The 21905-nt window shown below is 40.1% G+C and overlaps 1 pseudogene; it reads right to left on the reverse strand.

The window, feature by feature from the left end:
- Nucleotides 20273-20655, reverse strand: Gm18172 (predicted gene, 18172; annotated as a pseudogene).

Raw genomic sequence — 21905 nt, forward strand, 5'->3', positions numbered from 1 at the left:
TGAGCTGTAATTCATCATCCCCATTCTTATGATGTTTACTCAGCTTCCCCTTTCTTTGTGTTTTGTTTCATTTAAAAACCCTCAACTGCAACTGCTGAGGGTCGATCTCCTCTGCCCCTGTGTGGATTATGAGCTCAGCCTCAACATGCTGATTTCTGAATAAACCTCATGAGATATTGCATCAAAACCGGTCTCTCTAGTGTTATTGGGGTATCAGTTCATCCCAGGACTTGAGCAAGGGTCTCCCCAAAATGGGGGTCTTTCAGTTGGGGGCTCATCTGGGATTTTGTGGCCACCCCATTTCTCAGAGACCCCTCTTGGAGGCAAGATTCTGTCTTTATCTATGTCTTTGTCTGCCGGCTGTGTCTGAATTTTGTACTTTCAGTTTGCAGTCGTCCATGCTCATGAGAGCAACGGACTCCTTGTCTGGGATGGAAGGGAGGGTTATTGACAGACATGTCAGTGGATAACCAACTGCCACACTTGGAGACATCCCAGAAGGTCTGAGGGAGCTCCAGGGACACCTGGAGATTTCTCATCTGGGTGCTGAGTTGGAACCTGAATCCCTCCTGGAGAGGAAAGATTTTGTGCCCACTCAGCGGTCGAATTCTGTTTCTTTGAGTTGGAAGTCCCGCAGGAGGCAGGTCCTGGTCTCTTCATAGACTTTTTGTGTGTTTTGTTTGTCTCCCTGTACGTGACTCGGATGATGGGACAGACCATTAGCATTCCCCTTGGACTGACTCTTGACCATTGGACTGAAGTTAGGACTAGAGCCCATAACCTTTCTGTGAAGATCAAGAAAGAACCTTGGTGGACATTTTTGTGCCTCTGAATGGCCAAATTTTGGCATTGACTGGCCACCTGAGGGAACTTTTGACTTGATCTTTCAGGAAGGACCAGGATTTCACCCTGACCAACCCAAGGAAACAGGTCTCTAAAGACATGCCTGGAGCCGGGTATTGTGGCATATGCCTTTAATCCCAGCACTTGGGAGGCAGAGGCAGGCAGATTTCTGAGTTCGAGGCCAGCCTGGTCTACAAAGTGAGTTCCAGGACAGCCAGGGCTATACAGAGAAACCCTGCAATTCTTGAGTTTGTGTGCAGGAACAGGCAGCCAAACTTTGTAGCAAGTAATTTTTTTGAAATTGAAGGCTTCTCCGTAGGTTTGGTCTTCTCATTGTGTCCTGGACTTCCTGGATGTTTTGAATTAGGATCTTTTTGCATTTTGTATTTTCTTTGATTGTTGTCCTGATGTTCTCTATGGAATCTTCTGCATCAACTCCTATTATCTGCCATCTATCCCAAAAATGAAAAAGCCACCTGAGTGGCCTAGTCCACTACTTCCCAACTATTCACAGCCTCAACCCCAGCTGCTGGGGAACCCTGAACCCCTCAGGGCAGAAGGAGGCAGACCCACTGAGGGTACACAGAGCGAGAGAGCTCAGAGTCGGGATGGACTCCAAAGGACCCGCCCAAACTTCAACCCCCTCATACTGGCCATTTGCCCCTGCTGATTTTTATAACTGAAAAACTAACCGCTCCCTTTTCTCAGAGGATCCCAAATGCCTCACAGTGTTGGTGGAGTCCCTTATGTTCTCTCATCAGCCTACTTGAGATGATTGCCAGCAGATGCTGCAGACACTCTTCACAACCGAAGAGCAAGAGAAAATTCTGTTAGAGGCTAGAAAAAATATCCCAGGAGCTGACGGGTGGACAAACCTAGGGATAATAGGAGTTGATGAGAATGAAGATTTTCAACTTAAAGGGCCAGGAAATATCTTCAACAAAATTATAGAAGAAAACTTACCAAACCTAAAGAATGACATGCCCATGAACATACAAGAAGCCTACAGAACTCCAAATAGACTGAATGAGAAAAGAAATTCCTCCCGACACATAATAATCAAAAAAACAAATGCACTAAATAAAGAGAGAATATTAAAAGCAGTAAGGGAGAAAGGTCAAGTAACATATAAAGGAAGGCCTATCATAATTACACCAGACTTTTCACCAGAGACTATGAAAGCCAGAAGAGCCTGGACAGATGTTATAGAGAACATAAATGCCAGTCCAGGCTACTATAGCCAGCCAAACTCTCAATTACCATAGATGGAGAAACCAAAGTATTCCACACAAAAATCAAATTCACACATTATCTTTCCACGAATCCAGCCCTTCAAAGGAAAATAATAGAAAAAAACAAAACAAACAAACAAAAAAAACGATACAAGGACGGAAACCACGCCCTAGAAAAAGCAAGAAAGTAATCACTCAACAAACCAAAAAGAAGATAGCCACAAGAACAGAATGCCAACTCTAACAACAAAAATAAAAGGAAGCAACAATTATTTTCCTTAATATCTCTTAATATCAATGGACTCAATTCCCCAGTAAAAAGACATAGAATAACAGACTGGCTACACAAACAGGACCCAACATTCTGCTGCTTACAAGAAACCCATCTCAGGGAAAAGGACAGACACTACCTCAGAGTGAAAGGCTGGAAAACAATTTTCCAAGCAAATGGTCTGAAGAAACAAGCTGGAGTAGCCATTCCAATATCGGATAAAATCGACTTCCAACCCAAAGTTATCAAAAAAGACAAGGAGGGACACTTCATACTCATCAAAGTTAAAAGCCTCCAAGAGGAACTCTCAATTCTGAATGTCTATGCTCCAAATGCAAGGGCAGCAACATTCATTAAAGACACTTTAGTAAAGCTCAAAGCACACATTGCACCTCACACAATAATAGTGGGAGACTTCACCACACCAGTACCTTGGTTCTCTTGACTCTAGCTGCATATGTATCAAAAGATGGCCTAGTAGGCCATCACTGGAAAGAGAGGCCCATTGGACACGCTAACTTTATATGCCCCAGTACAGGGGAATGCCAGGGCCAAAAAGTGGGAATGGGTGGGTAGGGGAGCAGGGGCGAGGTTATGGGGGGCTTTTGGGATAGCATTGGAAATGTAATGGAGGAATATACGTAATAAAAAATACATATAAAACAATAAAAATAAAGAAGTTACATTGTGCATACAGATCCCAAAGCTCAGGACAGGTAGAGAGGATGAATAAAAACATTAAATAGGCCCTTACCAAGCTGATAGTGGAGACTGGCGCTAATGATTAGATAGATCTCCTACCCTTTGTGCTCTTCAGGGTTAAGAACACCCCTGGACAGTTTGGACTGACCCCCTCCACTGATAAAAATAGCCTCTGTACATAGTGCTGATATGCTACTTTCCCAGCCTTTGTTCTCTGGGCTCAAGGTGCTCAAGTGATTGAGACAGCGATTGTGGAAGCAGTTTCAGAAGGCCTACTCAAGAGAAGCAGACTTGCAAGAACCACATTGCTTCCAAGTTAGAGATTCAGTCTACATTAGATGCCACTGTGCAGAAAACGTTGAGACTCAGTGGAAAGGCCCTTATATTTTACTCTTGACCACCCTACATTCTATCCTTTTGATTTTGCTTCTGCTTTTAATTATAGGTCCATGTGTGTTAGATAGGCTAGTCGCCTTTATTAGAACAAGACTTAGTACAGTGCAGCTTTTAGTTTCGAGACAACACTATCATGCCCTAAAGGATCAAGTGGATCAGGGAGAAGATGGTGTCTAGTTCTATGATTAGAACTATCTACTAGAAAGAGTGGGGATGTACTATCCCAACTCAATGTGTTTCTTAGACCCCCTAAAAACAAAGCCGAACAGGGAGTTCTTTGTTCTTTTGCCTTCAGCCTGAAAAACTGATGACCACTGGTGACCCACCTAATTCCAGGAACTGGCTCACCACAATCTTGACCCACCCAGGCACCTGACTCATTGTGTAAGGGACCAAGAATGTTTGCAAAAGATAGCCTGTAACCTTTCCATAAGAGATGAGCTGTAATGCATCATCTCCATTCTTATGATGTTTACACAGCTTCCCCTTTCTTTATGTTTTTTTTTTTTCCTTTAAAAATCCTCAACTGCAACTGCTGAGGGTCGATCTCCTGTGCCCCTGTGCATGTTATGAGGTTGGCCTCAGCATGCTGATTCCCGAATAAACCTCATGAGACATTGCGTCAAGAATGGTCTCACCGGAGTTATTGGGATGTCAGTTCATCCTAGGACTGGAGTGAGGGTCTCCCTGAAATGGGGGTCTTTCAATGCTACTTGTTTTTTTGTTTTATTTTGATTTGTTTTGTTTTGTTTTGTTTTATAACACTTATCTGTCGATCTTAACTATTTTTTGTGTGAACAATTTTTTAATTAGGTATTTTCCTCATTTACATTTCCAATGCTATACCAAATGTCCCCCATACACTCTGCCCCCACCCCCCTACCCACCCACTCCCACTTTTTGGCCCTGACGTTCACCTGTACTGGGGCATATAAAGTTTGCAAGTCCAGTGGGCCTTTCTTTCCAATGATGGCTGACTAGGCCATCTTTTGATAAATATGCAGCTAGAGTCAAGAGCTCTAGGGTCTTGGTTAGTTCATAGTGTTGTTGCACCTACAGGGTTGCAGATTACTGTAGTTCCTTGGGCATTTTCTCTAGCTCCTCCATTGGGAATCCTGTGATCCATCCAATAGCTGACTGTGAGCATCCACTTCTGTGTTTGCGAGGCCCCAGCCTAGTCTAACTAGAGACAGCTATGTCAGGGTCTTTTCAGCAAACACTTGCTAGTGTATGCAATAGTGTCAGCTTTTGGAGGCTAATTATGGGATGCATCCCTGGATATGGCAGTCTCTAGATGGTCCATCCTTTTGTCTCAGCTCCAAAATTTGTCTCTATAACTCCTTCCATGGGTGTTTTGTTCCCAATTCTAAGAAGGGGAAAAGTGTCCACACTTTGGTCTTTGTTCTTCTTGAGTTTCATGAGTTTTGCAAAATGTCTCTTATATCTCGGGTATACTAAGTTTCTGGCTAATATCCACTTATCAGTGAGTACATATCATTTGAGTCCTTTTGTGATTGGGTTACCTCACTCAGGATGATGCCCTCCAGATCCATCCATTTGCCAAGGAATTTCATAAATTCATTCTTTTTAATAGCTGAGTAGTACTCCATTGTGTAAATGTTCCACAATTTTGTATCAATTCCTTTCTTGAGGGGCATCTGGGTTCTTTCCAGCTTCTGGCTATTATAAATAAGGCTGCTATGAACATAGTGGAGCATGTTTCTTTTTTACTAGTTGGGACATCTTCTGGATATATGCCCAGGAGAGGTATTGCAGGATCCTCTCTCTGGTAGTACTATATCTAGTTTTCTGAGGAACTGCCAGACTGATTTCCAGAGTGGTTGTACAAGCTTGCAATCCCAGCAACAATGGAGGAGTGTTCCTCTTTCTCCACATCCTTGCCAGCATCTGCTGTCACCTGAATTTTTGATCTTAGCCATTTTGACTGGTGTGAGATGGAATCTCAGGGTTGTTTTGATTTGCATTTTCCTGATGATTAAGTGTACTGAACATTTTTTCAGGTGCTTCTCAGCCATTTGGTATTTCTCAGGTGAGATTTCTTTATTTAGCTCTGAGCCCCATTTTTTTAAATTTTTATTAGGTATTTAGCTCATTTACATTTCCAATGCTATACCAAAAGTCCCCCATACTCACCCACACCCACTCCCCTACCCACCCACTCCCCCTTTTTGACCCTGGCGTTCCATTGTACTGGGGCATATAAAGTTTGCGTGTCCAATGGGCCTCTCTTTCCAGGGATGGCCGACTAGGCCATCTTTTGATACATATGCAGCTAGAGTCAAGAGCTCCAGGGTACTGGTTAGATCATAATGTTGTTCCACCTATAGGGTTGCAGATCCCTTTAGCACCTTGGGTACTTTCTCTAGCTCCTCCATTGGGAGCCCTGTGATCCATCCATTAGCTGACTGTGAGCATCCACTTCTGTGTTTGCTAGGCCCCGGCATAGTCTCACAAGAGACAGCTACATCTGGGTCCTTTCGATAAAATCTTGCTAGTGTATGCAATGGTGTCAGCGTTTGGAAGCTGATTATGGGATGGATCCCTGGATATGGCAGTCTCCACATGGTCCAACCTTTCATCTCAGCTCCAAACTTTGTCTCTGTAACTCCTTCTATGGGTGTTTTGTTACCACTTCTAAGGAGGGACATAGTGTCCACACTTCAGTCTTCATTTTTCTTGAGATTCATCTGTTTAGGAAATTGTATCTTATATCCTGGGTATCCTAGGTTTGGGGTAATACCCACTTATCAGTGAGTACATATTGTGTGAGTTCCTTTGTGAATGTGTTACCTCACTCAGGATGATGCCCTCCAGGTCCATCCATTTGGCTAGGAATTTCATAAATTCATTCTTTTTAATAGCTGAGTAGTACTCCATTGTGTAGATGTACCACATTTTCTGCATCCATTCCTCTGTTGAGGGGCATCTGGGTTCTTTCCAGCTTCTGGCTATTATAAATAAGGCTGCTATGAACATAGTGGAGCATGTGTCCTTCTTACCAGTTGGGGCATCTTCTGGATATATGCCCAGGAGAGGTATTGCTGGATCCTCCGGTAGTACTATGTCCAATTTTCTGAGGAACCGCCAGACGGATTTCCAGAGTGGTTGTACAAGCCTGCAATCCCACCAACAATGGAGGAGTGTTCCTCTTTCTCCACATCCACGCCAGCATCTGCTGTCACCTGAATTTTTGATCTTAGCCATTTTGACTGATGTGAGATGGAATCTCAGGGTTGTTTTGATTTGCATTTTCCCGATGATTAAGTGTACTGAACATTTTTTCAGGTGCTTCTCAGCCATTTGGTATTCCTCAGGTGAGATTTCTTTATTTAGGTCTGAGCCCCATTTTTAATGGGGTTATTTGATTTTCTGGAGTCCACCTTCTTGAGTTCTTTATATATATTGGATATTAGTCCTCTAAATCATTTAGGATAGGTAAAGATCCTTTTCCAATCTGTTGGTGGTCTTTTTGTCTTATTGACGGTATCCTTTGCCTTGCAGAAGCTTTGCAGTTTCATGAGGTCCCATTTGCCAATTCTCGATCTTACAACACAAGCCATTGCTGTTCTACTCAGGAATTTTTCCCCTGTGCCAATATCTTTGAGGCTTTTCCCCACTTTCTTATCTAAAAGTTTCAGTGTCTCGGGTTTTATGTGGAGCTCCTTGATACACTTATTTGACCTTAGTACAAGGAGATAAGAATGGATCAATTCTCATTCTTCTACATGATAACCACCAGTTGTGCCAGCACCATTTGTCGAAAATGCTGTCTTTTTTCCACTGGATGGTTTTAGCTCCCTTGTTGAAGATCAAGTGACCATAGGAGTGTGGGTTCATTTCTGGGTCTTCAATTCTACTCCATTGGTCTACTTTACTATCCTTATACCAGTACCGTGCCGTTTTTATCACAGTTGCTTTATAGTAAAGCTCTAGGTCAGGCATGGTGATTGTACAGAGTTTCTTTTATCCTTGAGAAGAATTATTGCTATCCTAGGTTTTTTGTTATTCCAGATGAATTTGCAGATTGTTCTTTCTAATTTGATGGAGAATTGAATTGGAATTTTGATGGGGATTGCATTGAATCTATAGATTGCTTTTGGCAAGAAAGCTGGCTTTACAATGTTGATCCTGCCAATCCATGAGCATGGGAGATCTTTCCATTGTCTGAGATCTTCTTTAATTTCGTTCTTTAGAGACTTCTTATCATACAGATCTTTTACTTCATTAGAGTCATGCCAAGGTATTTTATAATATTTGTGACTATTGAGAAGGGTGTTGTTTCCCCAATTTCTTTCTCAACCTGTTTATTCTTTGTGTAGAGAAAGGCCATTGAGTTGTTTGAGTTAATTTTATATCCAGCTACTTCACCGAAGCTGTTTATCAGGTTTAGTAGTTCTCTGGTGGAATTTTTAGGGTCACTTATATATACTATCATATCATCTACAAAAAGTGATATTTTGACTTCTTCTTTTCCAATTTGTATCCCCTTGATCTCCTTTTGTTGTCGAATTGCTCTGGCTAGGACTTCAAGTACAATGTTGAATAGGTAGGGAGAAAGTGGGCAGGCTTGTCTAGTCCCTGATTTTAGTGGGATTGTTTCCAGCTTCTCACCATTTACTTTGATGTTGGCTACTGGTTTGCTGTAGATTGCTTTTATCATGTTTAGGTATGGGCCTTGAATTCCTAATCTTTCCAAGACTTTTGTCAAGAATGGGTATTAGATCTTGTCAAATGCTTCTCCTCATATAACGAGATGATCATGTGTTTTTTGTCTTTGAGTTTTTTTTTTACATAATGGAATATGTTGATGGTTTCCGTATATTGAAACATCCCTGTATCCCTGGGATGAAACCTACTTGGTCAGGATGGATGATTGCTTTAATGTGTTCTTGGATTCGGTAAGCGAGAATTTTATTGAGAATTTTTGCATCAATATTCATAAGGGAAATTGGTCTGAAGTTCTCTATCTTTGTTGGATCTTTCTGTGGTTTAGGTATCAGAGTAATTGTGCCTTCATAGAATGAGTTGGGTAGAGTACCTTATACTTCTATTTTGTTGAATAGTTTGTGCAGAACTGGAATTAGATCTTCTTTGAAGGTCTGATATAACTCTGCACTAAACCCATCTGGTCCTGGCCTTTTATTTGGTTGGGAAACAATTAATGACTGCTTCTATTGCTTTATGGGATATGAGACTGTTTAGATCATTAACTTGATCCTGATTTAACTTTGGTACCTGGTATCTGTCTAGAAATTTGTCCATTTCGTCCAGGTTTTCCAGTTTTCTTGAGTGTAGCCTTTTGTAGAAGGATCTGAAGGTGTTTTGGATTTCTTCAGGGTTTGTTGTTATGTCTCCCTTTTCATTTCTGATTTTGTTAGTTAGGATGCTGCTCCTGTGCCTTCTAGTGAGTCTGGCTAAGGGTTTATCTATCTTGTTGATTTTCTCAAATAACTATCTCCTCGTTTGAATGATTCTTTGAATACTTCTTCTTGTTTCCACTTGGTAGATCTCACCCCTGAGTTTGATTATTTCCTGCAGTCTACTCCTCTTGGGTGAATTTGCTTCCTTTTGTTCTAGAGCTTTTAGGTGTGTTGTCAAGCTGCTAGTGTGTGCTCTCTCTAGTTTCTTTTTGGAGGCACTCAGAGCTATGAGTTTCCCTCTTAGAAATGCTTTCATAGTGTCCCATAAGTTTGGGTTTGTTGTGGCTTCATTTTCATTAAATTTTAAAAAGTCTTTAATTACTTTCTTTATTCCTTCCTTGACCAAGGTATCATTGAGAAGATTGTTGTTCATTTTCCACGTGAATGTTAGCTTTCCATTATTTATGGTGTTATTGAAGATCAGCCTTAGTCCATGGTAATCTGATAGGATGCATGGGACGATTTCAATATTTTTGTATCTGTTGAGGCCTGTTTTGTGACCAAGTATATTGTCTATTTTGGAGAATGTACCATGAGGTGGTGAGAAGAAAGTATTGATAAAAGTGGTGTGTTGAAGTCTCCCACTATTATTGTGTGAGGTGCAATGTGTGCTTTGAGCTTTACTAAAATTTCTTTAATGAATGTGGCTGCCCTTGAATTTGGGGCATAGATATTCAGAATTGAGAGTTCCTCTTGGAGATTAGTACCTCTTGGAAGATTTTACCTTTGATGAGTATGAAGTTCCCCTCCTTGTCTTTTTTGATGACCTTGGGTTGGAAGTCGATTTTATTAGATATTAGAATGGCCACTCCAGCTTGTTTCTTCAGATTATTTGTTTGGAAAATTGTTTTCCAGACTTTCATTCTGAGGTAGTGTCTATCTTTTTCCCTTAGATGGGTTTCCTGTAAGCAGCAAAATGTTGGGTCCTGTTTGTTTATCCAGTCTGTTGGTCTATGTCTTTTTATTGGTCAGTTTTGGAGAAGGTATGATGAGGTGCTGAGAAGAAGGTATATCCTTTTTTTTTTAGGATAAAATGTTCTGTAGATATCTCTTAAGTCATTTTGTTTTATAACTTCTGTTAGTTTCACTGTATCCCTGTTTAGTTTCTGTTTCCAAGATCTGTCCATTAATGAAAGTGGTGTGTTAAAGTCTCCCAGTATTATTGTGTGAGGTGCAATGTGTGCTTTGAGCCTTACTAAAATTTCTTTAATGAATGTGGCTGCCCTTGCATTTGGAGCATAGATATTCAGAATTCAGTGAACCTCTTGGAGGATTCTACCTTTGATGAGTATGAAGTGTCCCTCCTTGTCTTTTTTGATAACTTTGGGTTGGAAGTTGATTTTATTCGATGTTAGAATGGCTACTCCAGCTTGTTTCTTCAGACCATTTGCTTGGAAAATTGTTTTCCAGCCTTTCACTCTGAGGTAGTGTCTGTCCTTTTCCCTGAGATGGGTTTCTTGTAAGCTGCAGAATGCAGGGTCCTGTTCATGCAGACAGTCTGTTAGTCTATGTCCTTTTATTGGGGAATTGAGTCCATTGATAGTAAGAGATATGAAGGAAAAGTAATTGTTGCTTCCTATTATTTTGTTTTTAGAGTTGACATTCTGTTTTTGTGGCTGTCTTCTTTTTTGTTTGTTGAGGGATTACTTTCTTGCTTTTTCTAGGGCGTGGTTTCCGTCCTTGTATTGTGTTTTTTTTTTTTTTTTTTTTTTTTTTTTCTGTTATTATCCATTGAAGGGCTGGATTCGTGGAAAGATAATGTGTGAATTTGGTTTTGTCATGGAATACTTTGGTTTCTCCATCTATGGTAATTGAGAGTTTGGCTGGCTAGAGTAGCCTGGGCTGGCATTTATGTTCTCTTAGCTTCTGTATAACATCTGCCCAGGCTCTTCTGGCTTTCATAGTCTCTGGTAAAAAGTCTGGTTTAATTCTGATAAGCCTGCCTTTATATGTTACTTGACCTTTCTCCCTAACTGCTTTTAATATTCTATCTTTATTTAGTGCATTTGTTATTCTGATTATTATGTGTCAGGAGGAATTTCTTTTCTCGTTCAGTCTATTTGGAGTTCTGTAGGCTTCTTGTATGTTCATGGGCATGTCATTCTTTAGGTTTGGGAAGTTTTCTTGTATAATTTTTGTTGAAGATATTTCTGGCCCTTTAAGTTGAAAAATCTTCATTCTCATCAACTCCTATTATCCGTAGGTTTGGTCTTCTCATTGTGTCCTGGACTTCCTGGATGTTTTGAATTAGGATCTTTTTGCTTTTTGTATTTTCTTTGATTGTTGTCCTGATGTTCTCTATGGAATCTTCTGCACCTTAGATTCTCTTCTCCATGTCTTGTATTCTGTTTCATCTATAGTTCCAGATTTCTTTCCTAGATTTTCTATCTCCGGCGTTCCTCATTTTGGCTTTTCTTTATAGTGTCTATTTCCCTTTTTAGGTGTTTGATGGTTTTATTCAATTCTCTCACCTGTTTGGGTCTGTTTTCTTGCAATACTTTAAGGGATTTTTGTGCTTCCTCTTTAAGGTCTTCTACCTGTTTAGCAGTGTTCTCCTGTATTTCTTTAAGTGAGTTATTAAAGTCCTTCTTGATGTCCTCTACCATCATCATGATATATGCTTTTAAATCCAGATCTAGTTTTTCTGGTGTGTTGGGGTGCCCAGTACTGGGTGGGGTGGGAGTGCTGTGTTCTGATGATGGTGAGTAGTCTTGATTTTTGTTAGTATGATTCTTACATTTGTCTTTTGCCGTCTGGTAGTCTCTGGAGTTTGTTGTTGTAGTTGTCTCTGGTTATATCTTGTTCCTCATGTGTTTATGTTAGCCTCTATCAGCAGACCTGGGAGACTAGATCTCTCCTGAGTTTCAGTGTTTCTGGGAGACTAGCTCTCTCCTGAGTTTCAGTGTTTAGAGTACTCTCTGCAGGTAGGCTATTCTCTTGCAGGGAAGTTGCCCAGATATCTGGTTTTTGAACCTGCCTCCTGGAAGAAGTTGTGATTCACTCACAGAGGTCTTAATATCCCGTGGAGGTTTCCTGTGTATACCTTACGGGTGTCTGCAGACTCCATGCCCAAGGTACCCCTGTGCTGGCGTGGACTGGAAGGGACTTGTGCCCCTTATCAGGCCGGGGTTTCTGGTTCCCTAATTAATGCAGTTTCAGGCCCCCTGTGATTGGATTGGAGCAGATGCTGTGTTCCACTCACCAGGGGTCTTAAGATCCCGTGGCGGGTCTTGTGGGTATTTGACGGGTGTCAGCCGACTCTGCGCCCTAGCTACCCTGGTGATGGCCAGACCAGAAGGGCCGATCTTAACTATTAAGGCCACTGATTGCATAATATCTTTATGATCATCAAGTCAACAGTTATATCTGTATGACTCAGGAAAGTAATTAAAGTAAATATAATGTCCTCTTCAATGAAATGTTTGTGAAAATGAGCTAAAAAGTTTTAAATGCTTCTCACAGTACCTAATGTTTTAATACTATTAACTGGTCAATATTTCAGTGTTATCATTGTTCAGTGTTGTATAGTCAAGCACTAAGTTAGAGATAGAGATTTTACAGTGTCTTCATGTTAACAGATTGGTAGACAATAATAAACCACAGTCTATTCAAATAGCAGTATAGCATCAGAGTATGAATCACCATTATAGTTCTTCTACCCTTGCTATAGGGAAGTAAGGGCATTGCCAAATTAGCAAAGTGCTATGTAATTCTTTTTCATAATTTCTACTCTCAGTGGCAGGCAGGATCAGTTAATATTAGATTTTAATTTTTTATTCACTTTTCATCCCAGCTCTCGCTCTGGGTCTACCCCTTCAACAGTCCTACAATATCCCTTCATTCCCTTTTCTTCTCTGATAGCAGCACTCCACCTCAGGTATCCCTATATCCTGAGAAATCCAGTCTTTTTTGTTTGTTTGTTTGTTTTGTTTTTTGTTTTTTTATTTTTATTTTTTGCTGTTTGAGACAGGGTTTCTCTGTATAGTCCTGGCTGTTCTAGAACTCACTTTGTAGACCAAGCTGGCCTCTAACTCAGAAATCTGCCTTCCTCTGCCTTCCAAGTGCTGAGATCAAAGGCGTGAGCCACCACTGCCCGGCTAAATCAAGTCTTTATAGGGTTAGATGCATCCTCTCCCACTGAGGCCAGACAATCCATCCCAGCTAGGACATACACAAAAGATAGTTAACAGCTTTAGAGGTAGCTACTGCTCCAATTGTTTATGACCCATATGAAGACAGAGATGGACATTTGCTAAATATGTGCAGGAAGACTAGTAAGAGCCCAAGTATGCTCTTTGGTTGGTAGTTAAGTCTCTGAGAGCCCCCAAGGGTCCAGGCTAGTTGACTCTATTGTTCTTCCTTTGAAATTTCTGTCCCCTTCAGGTCCCTCAATACTTTCTCCAACTCTTCCAGAAGAATCCCCAAGCTTCATCTCATGATTGCCATGGTTCTGCAACCATATGAGTGAGCTAATGAGTGGAACCTCTCAGAAGAGAGCAGTGCTAGGAGCCTGTGTACAAGCAAAACAGAGTATCATGAATAGTGTCAAAGTTGGTGATGAATAGTGTCAGTGTTGGTGTATGCCCATGAAATACATCTCAATTGGGCTGGTTATCACTTGGCCATTACCTATAGCTCTCATCCAAGCCATATCCCTGCATTTTTTGTAGACAAGATAAATATTGGGTCAGAAGTTTTGTTGGTGCATTGGTGTCTCTCTTGCTCTACTAGGGGATCACTCTCACTGCTGTGAATCTCAGCTAATGTCACCCCTATTGATTCATGGAAGGATTCACTATTCTAGGTCTCAGGCAGGCCCTCAAGATATCCATCCCCATATAGGTTTGTAGATTTTCGTTCATTCTCATGGCCATCTGGTCATCTTTCCTATTTTCCCCCACATCTGAGAAAGAATTACCGCCCCCCATCCCTTTCCCAACTTCCTTCTAGTTCCCTCCCTCCATCTGCCTCCTGCATCTATTTTATTCCCCCTTCTAAATGAGATTCAAGCATCCTCACTTGGTTTTTCCTTTGTGTTTTGGATTCTTTGAGTTTATAGAATGTAGAGTGGGTATCCTGTGCTTTATAGCTAACATCTATTTACAAGTGAGTACATATCATGCATGTCCTTTTGAGATATTTTCAAGTTACACAGCATGGTATTCTCAAGTTCCATCCATTTGCCTACAAAATGCAAAATATCATTGCTTTTAATAATTAAATAGTATTCAATTATGAAGATGTACCACATTTTCTTTATCCATTCTTCAGTTGAAAGATATCTGGGTTGTTTCCAGTTTCTGCCTATTATGAATAAAGCTGGTATGAACAGAGTTGAGCAAGTGTTCCTGTGGTACAGTGAGGTGTCTTTTCAGTATATGCCTGAGAATGGTATAGCTGGATCTTGAGATAGAACTATTCCTAGTTTTCTGAGAAACTGCCAAATTGATTTCCAATGTGTTTGTGCAAATTTGCGGTCCTGTCATGCTGAATTGATGTTCAAAAAATAAAGTTTTGACCTAATGAGTTTGCTACTTTGAGGACAAAATGGTGAAAATATATTCTATTTCTTGTGATAAAATGCTGAGATATTCTTAACTGACTCACTAAATAAATAAATGCATAAATAAATAAAAATATATAAAACATAGTCACTTTCATCAGACCAGTATATTTACTCATGGGACTTAGGAAATCCATGTCATTTGACATACAATGTGATAGTGTTCTTGTTAGTTTTCTGTCAACTTAACAAGAAATGAGTCACTTGGGGATGGTGGAACCTCAGTTTATGAAATGATGCATCAGACTATACTGTGGGTCTTTTTCTTAATCAATGACTGATGTGGGAGTTATCAGTCCAATGTGAGAAGTTCCACTACTAAGGCAACTGGTCCTAGGTTAGGTAAAAAAGCAAGCTAAGGAAGTAATGGACAGAAGAATTTTTTCATTGCATCTGGGTAATTCCCTACCTCTAAGTTTCTGTCTTAATTTCTGGTTCTGACTGTACTCATTCTAGATTGGGATCTGAAAGTTCTCACATGAAATGTTCCATTTCCTCCCCAAGTTGCTTTGGGTCATTACTCTTATCAAAACAGCATCATACAAATCAGGGCATATAGAAGTGATAGTAATTAAAAATTGAGATTTGAAGTCCTTAAACCTATGCTTAAATCTTGAGATAGTTGCTTATATATCAAATAAATACAGCAAGTTGTTCATTCTTAACGGGGGTTAAGTTTTGTCATCTCTATAGTGAGAATACTTTCCAATTCACAGGATTAAGGATAAACAAATTAGATAACATTTGACACTATATCATATACACAGCAAAATTTAAGAAAAACTAGTTATTATTTTAGAAGACCGAAGCTGACTTAAATAGCAGGAATGTGTTGAGGGCCATGTAGGGGGAAGTACAAGACAAATGGCTTAAGAACTCATGGAATGTGGCCCACTGGTTACCCCAGCCACTTGGTTGAGTCTCAGTGTGTCATGGCCTCAAGGACCATGTGTCCTGAAGAATTCATGATGTTAGGGGTTCTCTCTGCTTGCTACCCTCAAGCCCTCTTCAAAGAAAAATTATCTGAAAACTCTAAAGAGGCTTCTGCCATATCCACACTGGACAGTATCTCTGGCATTCACAATAATAATGCTTGATATTTTTCAGGCATTGCTGATGGAACAGATCAAAGATTCAATCACCACCCTAGGAAGGAACTTAGAGATGTAGATTGTCAGCAATAACTACCACACTAAGAAAACATTTGGAACAATAAAATTGTTAGTAAAGATAGGTTGAGATGTTTTTCTACTGGCTGGGATGTAGAAAATAAAATCACACAATTATGGACACTTGATTTTGAAAAAGAAGCCAAAAATATACAATGAAAAAAGAAAGAAAGAAAGAAAGAAAGAAAGAAAGAAAGAAAGAAAGAAAGAAAGAAAGCATCTTCAAGAAATGCAGCTGGTCTAGCTGATGATATGTATGGAGAAAAGTGAAAATAGTTTTCTGCAAGCAGCAAAATGTTGGGTCATGTTTGTGTAGACAGTCTGTTAGCCTATCGACAAATGGGACCTCATAAAATTGCAAAGCTTCTGCAAGGCAAAAGACATCACCAATAAGACAAAAAGGCCACCAACAGATTGGGAAAGGATCTTTACCTATCCTAAATCAGATAGGGGACTAATATCCAATATATATAAAGAACTCAAGAAGGTGGACTCCAGAAAATCAAATAACCCAATTAAAAAATGGGGCTCAGAGCTAAACAAAGAATTCTCAGCTGAGGAATAGCAAATGGCTGAGAAACACCTGAAAAAAATTTTCAGTACACTTAATCATCAGGGAAATGCAAATCAAAACAACCCTGAGATTCTACCTCACACCAGTCAGAATGGCTAAGATAAAAAATTCAGGTGATAGCAGATGCTGGCTAGGATGTGGAGAAAGAGGAACACTCCTCCATTGTTGGTGGGATTGCAAGCTTGTACAACTACTCTGGAAATCAGTCTGGCGGTTCCTCAGAAAATTGGACATAGTACTACCAGAGAATCCTACAATACCACTCCTGGGCATATATCCAGAAGATGTTCCAAATGGTAAGAAGGACACATGCTCCATTATGTTCATAGCAGCCTTATTTATAATAGCCAGAAGCTGGAAAGAACCCAGATGCCCCTCAACAGAGAAATGGATACAAAAAATGTGGTACATTTACACAATGGAGTACTACACAGCTAATAAAAAGAATGAATTTATGAAATTCCTAGGCAAATGCATGGAACTGGAGGGCATCATCCTGAGTGAGGTAACCCAATCACAAAAGAACTCTAATGATATGTACTCACTGATAAGTAGATATTAACCCAGAAACTTAGAATACCCAAGATATAAGATACAATTTGCAAAACACATGAAACTTAAGAAGAACGAGGATGAAAGTGTAGACACTTTACTCCTTAGAATTGGGAACAAAACACCCTAAGGAGTTACAGAGACAAAGATTGGAGCTGAGACAAAAGGATGGACCATCTAGAGACTGCCATATCCAGGAATCCATCCCATAATCAGCCTGCAAACGCTGACACCATTGCATACACTAGCAAGATGTTGCTAAAAGGACCCAGATATAGCTGTCTCTTGTGAGGCTATTCTTGGGCCTAGCAAACACATAAGTGGATGCTCACAGTCAGCTATTGGATGGATCACAGGGCCCCCAATGTAGGAGCTAGAGAAAATACCCAAGGAGCTGGGGGGATCTGCAACCCTATAGGTGGAACAACAGTATGAACTATCCAGTACCCCCTGGAGCTCGTGTCTCTAGCTGCATATGTATCAGAAAATGACCTAGTCGGAGATCAATGGAAAGAGGTGTCCATTGGTCTTGTAAACTTTATATGCCTCAGTACAGGGGAAAGCCAGGGCCAAGAAGTGGGAGTGGGGGGTGTTTGGGGGACTTATGGGGTAGCATTGGAAATGTAAATGAAGAAAATACCTAATAAATAAAAAGAGTGAAAATATATCTATATTTGTCACCTTGTACAAATCTCACATCCAAGTGAATCATTGACTTCAACATAAAGCCAGATAAAGTGAATTTAATAAAAGAGAAAGTGGGAAAGAGCCTCAAACTCATTGGCACAGGGGGAAATTTCCTAAACAGAACTCTAGTATATCAGGCTATAAGATCAAGAATTGATAAATGGAACCTCATGAAACTCAAAAGCTTCTGTAAGGCAAAGAACATAGCCAATAGGTCAAATCAGCAACCTACAGATTGGGAAAAAGTCTTCACTAACTCCACATCCAATAGAGGGCTAATGTCCAAAATTTATAAAGAACTCCAGATGCTAACCACCAAGAAACCAAACAACACAATTTTAAAAATGGGGTATAGAACTAAACAAAGAATTCACAACAGATGAATCACGAATAGCTGAGAAGCACTTAAAGAGATGTCCAAAATCCATAGTTATCATGGAAATATAAATCAAAATGATCTGGATATTCCACCTTACACCAATAAGAATGGCTAATATCAAAAACTCATGTGACAGCACATGTTGTCAAGGATATGGAGAAAGACGAACACTTCTCCATTGCCAGTGGGATTGCAAACTGGTAAAAACCACACTGGAAATCAATTTGGAGATTACTCAGAACATATAGAAATAGATCTACCTGAAGAACCAGCTATACCACTCTTGGGCATATACCCAAAGATGCCATATCATGCCACAGGGGTACATGCTCCACTATATTCATAGCAGCCTTATTTAAAATAGCCAGAAGCTGGAAAACCCATATGTTCCACAACAGAAGAATGAATACAGAAAATGTAGTTTGTTTACACAATGGAATACTACTCAGCTATTAAGAATGAGGACATCCTGAGTTTTGTAGGCAAATGGATGGGACTAGAAAAAATCATGCTGAGTAAGGTAACTAAGACCCAAAAAGACATGCATGATATGTACTCACTAATAAGTGGATATTAGCCATAAAACTACAGAATTCACAGGATACAGTTGACAAAATTCAAGAAGGCTAGCAAGCATATGTGCCCAAGTAAGGATGTCTCAGTCCCACTTTCGAGGGAGAAGAAAACAATCACAGAAGGGTAGAGGGTAGGGACCTTGGTGGGAAAGGTAGCATTAATGAGAAGGGGATCATGATCAGGTATTGGGGGGGGGGGGTGACGGACAAAACTGAAGCCCTGAGAGCCAGCAGAAAGAATCAAAACAGGCAACCTAGGAAGGGGCCTCTCATGACTGCCCAACAAACAGCTGAAAGAGTATGATGCAGATATTTACTCCCAACCAATGGACAGAAGTTGTTAACTACTGTGGTTGAATGAGGGAAAAGCTGGAAGAAGCTGAGGAGGAAGGCAACCCTATAGGAAGATGGTCAGTCTCAACTAACCTGGTCCCCGAGATTTCTCAGACATTTGGCCACCGAACAGGAAGCATACACTAGCTGATATGAAGCTCCCAACTCACAAACAGCAGAGGATTGCTGGGTCTAGACTCAGTTAGAGAATATGCAACTAACCATAGCAAAACCTGTGGCCTTAGAAAGTGTGGGGGAGATAGGAGGTGTGGGATGTGGAACACTCCAAAGGTAGACCAAGATGGGGATAAAGTCTGAACTGTAAAAAAGGTTAAAGAATAAATAAATAAATAATTAAAAATACAAATTTAAAAAATATGATGCTCAGAAAGGCACAATTTTATTAGTTAAGATAAGGTTCTTTTATGATCAGGGAACAAGAACAATGACAGCACTGGCTGACATTACTCTCATTGAGGCTATACTGGTGATGATTAAATTTTTATACCCAATTATGCCCTCAACATCCTGATATAATTTATTAAGAATTGCTGATGAGTTCATATGCTTTCCAAGGATGTAAGGTAAATATGGCTGGTTTTATATAAAAATTTAGATTTGTGACTGTTTTAAATTTTATTATAAGATAACATTTAAAGATAAATATTAAAATACTCATTTTTTATACATATATATTATTTATTAGGTAATATTTATTAGGTATTTTCCTCATTTACATTTCCAATGCAATCCCAAAAGTCCCCCATACCCTCCCACCCACTCCCCTACCCAACCACTCCCACTTTTTGGACCTGGCGTTCGCCTATACTGGGGCATATAAAGTTTGCGAGTCCAATGGGCCTCTCTTTCCAGTGATGGCCGACTAGGCCATCTTTTGATACATATGCAGCTAGAGTCAAGAGCTCCGGGGTACTGGTTAGTTCATAATGTTGTTCTACCTATAGGGTTGCAGATCCCTTTAGCTCCTTGGGTACTTTCTCAAGCTCCTCCATTGGGGACCCTGTGATCCATCCAATAGATGACTGTGAGCATCCACTTCTGTGTTTGCTAGGCCCCAGCATAGTCTCACAAGACACAGCTATATCTGGGTCCTTTAGCAAAATCTTGCTAGTATATGCAATGGTGTCAGCTTTTGGAAGCTGATTATGGGATGGCACCCTGGATATGGCAGGCTCTAGATGGTCCATCATTTTGACACAGCTCCAAGCTTTGTCTCTGTAACTCCTTCCATGGGTGTTTTGTTCCCAATTCTGAGAAGGGGCAAAGTGTCCACACTTCGGTCTTAGTTCTTCTTGAGTTTCATGTGTTTAGCAAATTGTATCTTATATCTTGGGTATCCTAAGTTTCTGGGCTAATATCCACTTATCAATGAGTTCATATTGTATGAGTGCCTTTGTGATTGGATTATCTCACTCAGGATGATACCCTACAGGACCATCCATTTGCCTAGGAATTTCATAAATTCATTCTTTTTAATAGCTGAGTAGTACTCCATTGTGAAAATGCACCACATTTTCTGTATCCATTACTCTGTTGAGAGGCATCTGCATTCTTTACAGCTTCTGGCTATTATAAATAAGGCTCTTATGAACATAGTGGAGCATGTGGAACATCTTCTGGATATATGTCCAGGAGAGGTATTGCAGGATCCTCCGGTAGTACTATATCCAGTTTTCTGAGGAACCGCCAGACTGATTTCCAGAGAGGTTGTACAAGCTTGCAATCCCACCAACAATGGAGGAGTGTTCCTCTTTCTCCACATCCTCGACAGCATCTGCTGTCACCTGAATTTTTGATCTTAGCCATTTTGACTGGTGTGAGATGGAATCTCAGGGTTGTTTTGATTTGCATTTCTCTGATGATTAAGGATGCTGAATATTTTTTTCAGGTGCTTCTCAGCCATTCAGTATTCCTCAGGTGAGAATTCTTTGTTTAGCTCTGAGGCCCATTTTTTAATGGGGTTATTTGTTTTTCTGGTGTCCACCTTCTTGAGTTCTTTATATATATTGGATATTAGTCCCCTATCTGATTTAGGATAGGTAAAGATCATTTCCCAATCTGTTGGTGGCCTTTTTGTCTTATTGACGGTGTCTTTTGCCTTGCAGAAGCTTTGCAGTTTCATGAGGTCTCATTTGTCAATTCTCGATCTTACAGCACAAGCCATTGCTGTTCTATTTAGGAATTTTTCCCCTGTGTCCATATCTTTGAGGCTTTTCCCTACTTCTCCTCAATAAGTTTCAGTGTCTCTTGTTTTATGTGGCCTTCCTTAATCCACTTAGATTTAACCTTAGTACAAGGACTTAGGAATGGATCAATTTGTATTCTTCTACATGATAACTGCCAGTTGTGCAGGCACCATTTGTTGAAAATGCTGTCTTTTTTCCACTGGATGGTTTTTGCTCCCTTGTCAAAGATCAAGTGACCATAGGTGTGTGGGTTCTTTTCTGGGTCTTCAATTCTATTCCATTTGTCTACTTGTCTGTTGCTATACCAGTACCATGCAGTTTTTATCACAATTCTGTGTAGTACAGCTTTAGGTCAGGCATGGGTATTCCAACAGAGGTTATTTTATCCTTGAGAAGAGTTTTTGCTATCCTAGGTTTTTTGTTATTCCATATGAATTTGCCAATTGCCCTTTCTAATTGGTTGAAGAATTGAATTGGAATTTTGATGGGGATTGCATTGAATCTGTAGATTGCTTTTGACAAGATAGCCATTTTTACTGTATTATCCTGCCAATACATGAGGATGGGAGATCTTTCCATCTTCTGAGATCTTCTATAATTTCTTTCTTCAGAGACTTGAAGTTCTTATCATACAGATCTTTTACTTCCTTAGTTAGAGTCACGCCAAGATATTTTATATTATTTGTGACTATTGAGAAGTGTGTTGTTTCCCTAAGTTCCTTCTCAGCCTGTTTATTCTTTGTGTAGAGAAAGGCCATTGACTTCTTTGAGTTAATTTTATAGCCAGCTACTTCACCAAAGCTGTTTATCAGGTTTAGGAGTTCTCTGGTGGAATTTTTAGGGTCACTTATATATACTATCATATCATCTGCAGAAAGTGATATTTTGACTTCTTCTTTTCCAATTTTTATCCCCTTGATCTCCTTTTGTTGTCTAATTGCTCTGGCTAGGACTTCAAGTACAATGTTGAATAGGTAGGGA

The sequence above is a fragment of the Mus musculus genome, chromosome X (assembly GCF_000001635.26).
Source record: "Mus musculus strain C57BL/6J chromosome X, GRCm38.p6 C57BL/6J".
Taxonomy (NCBI): domain Eukaryota; kingdom Metazoa; phylum Chordata; class Mammalia; order Rodentia; family Muridae; genus Mus; species Mus musculus.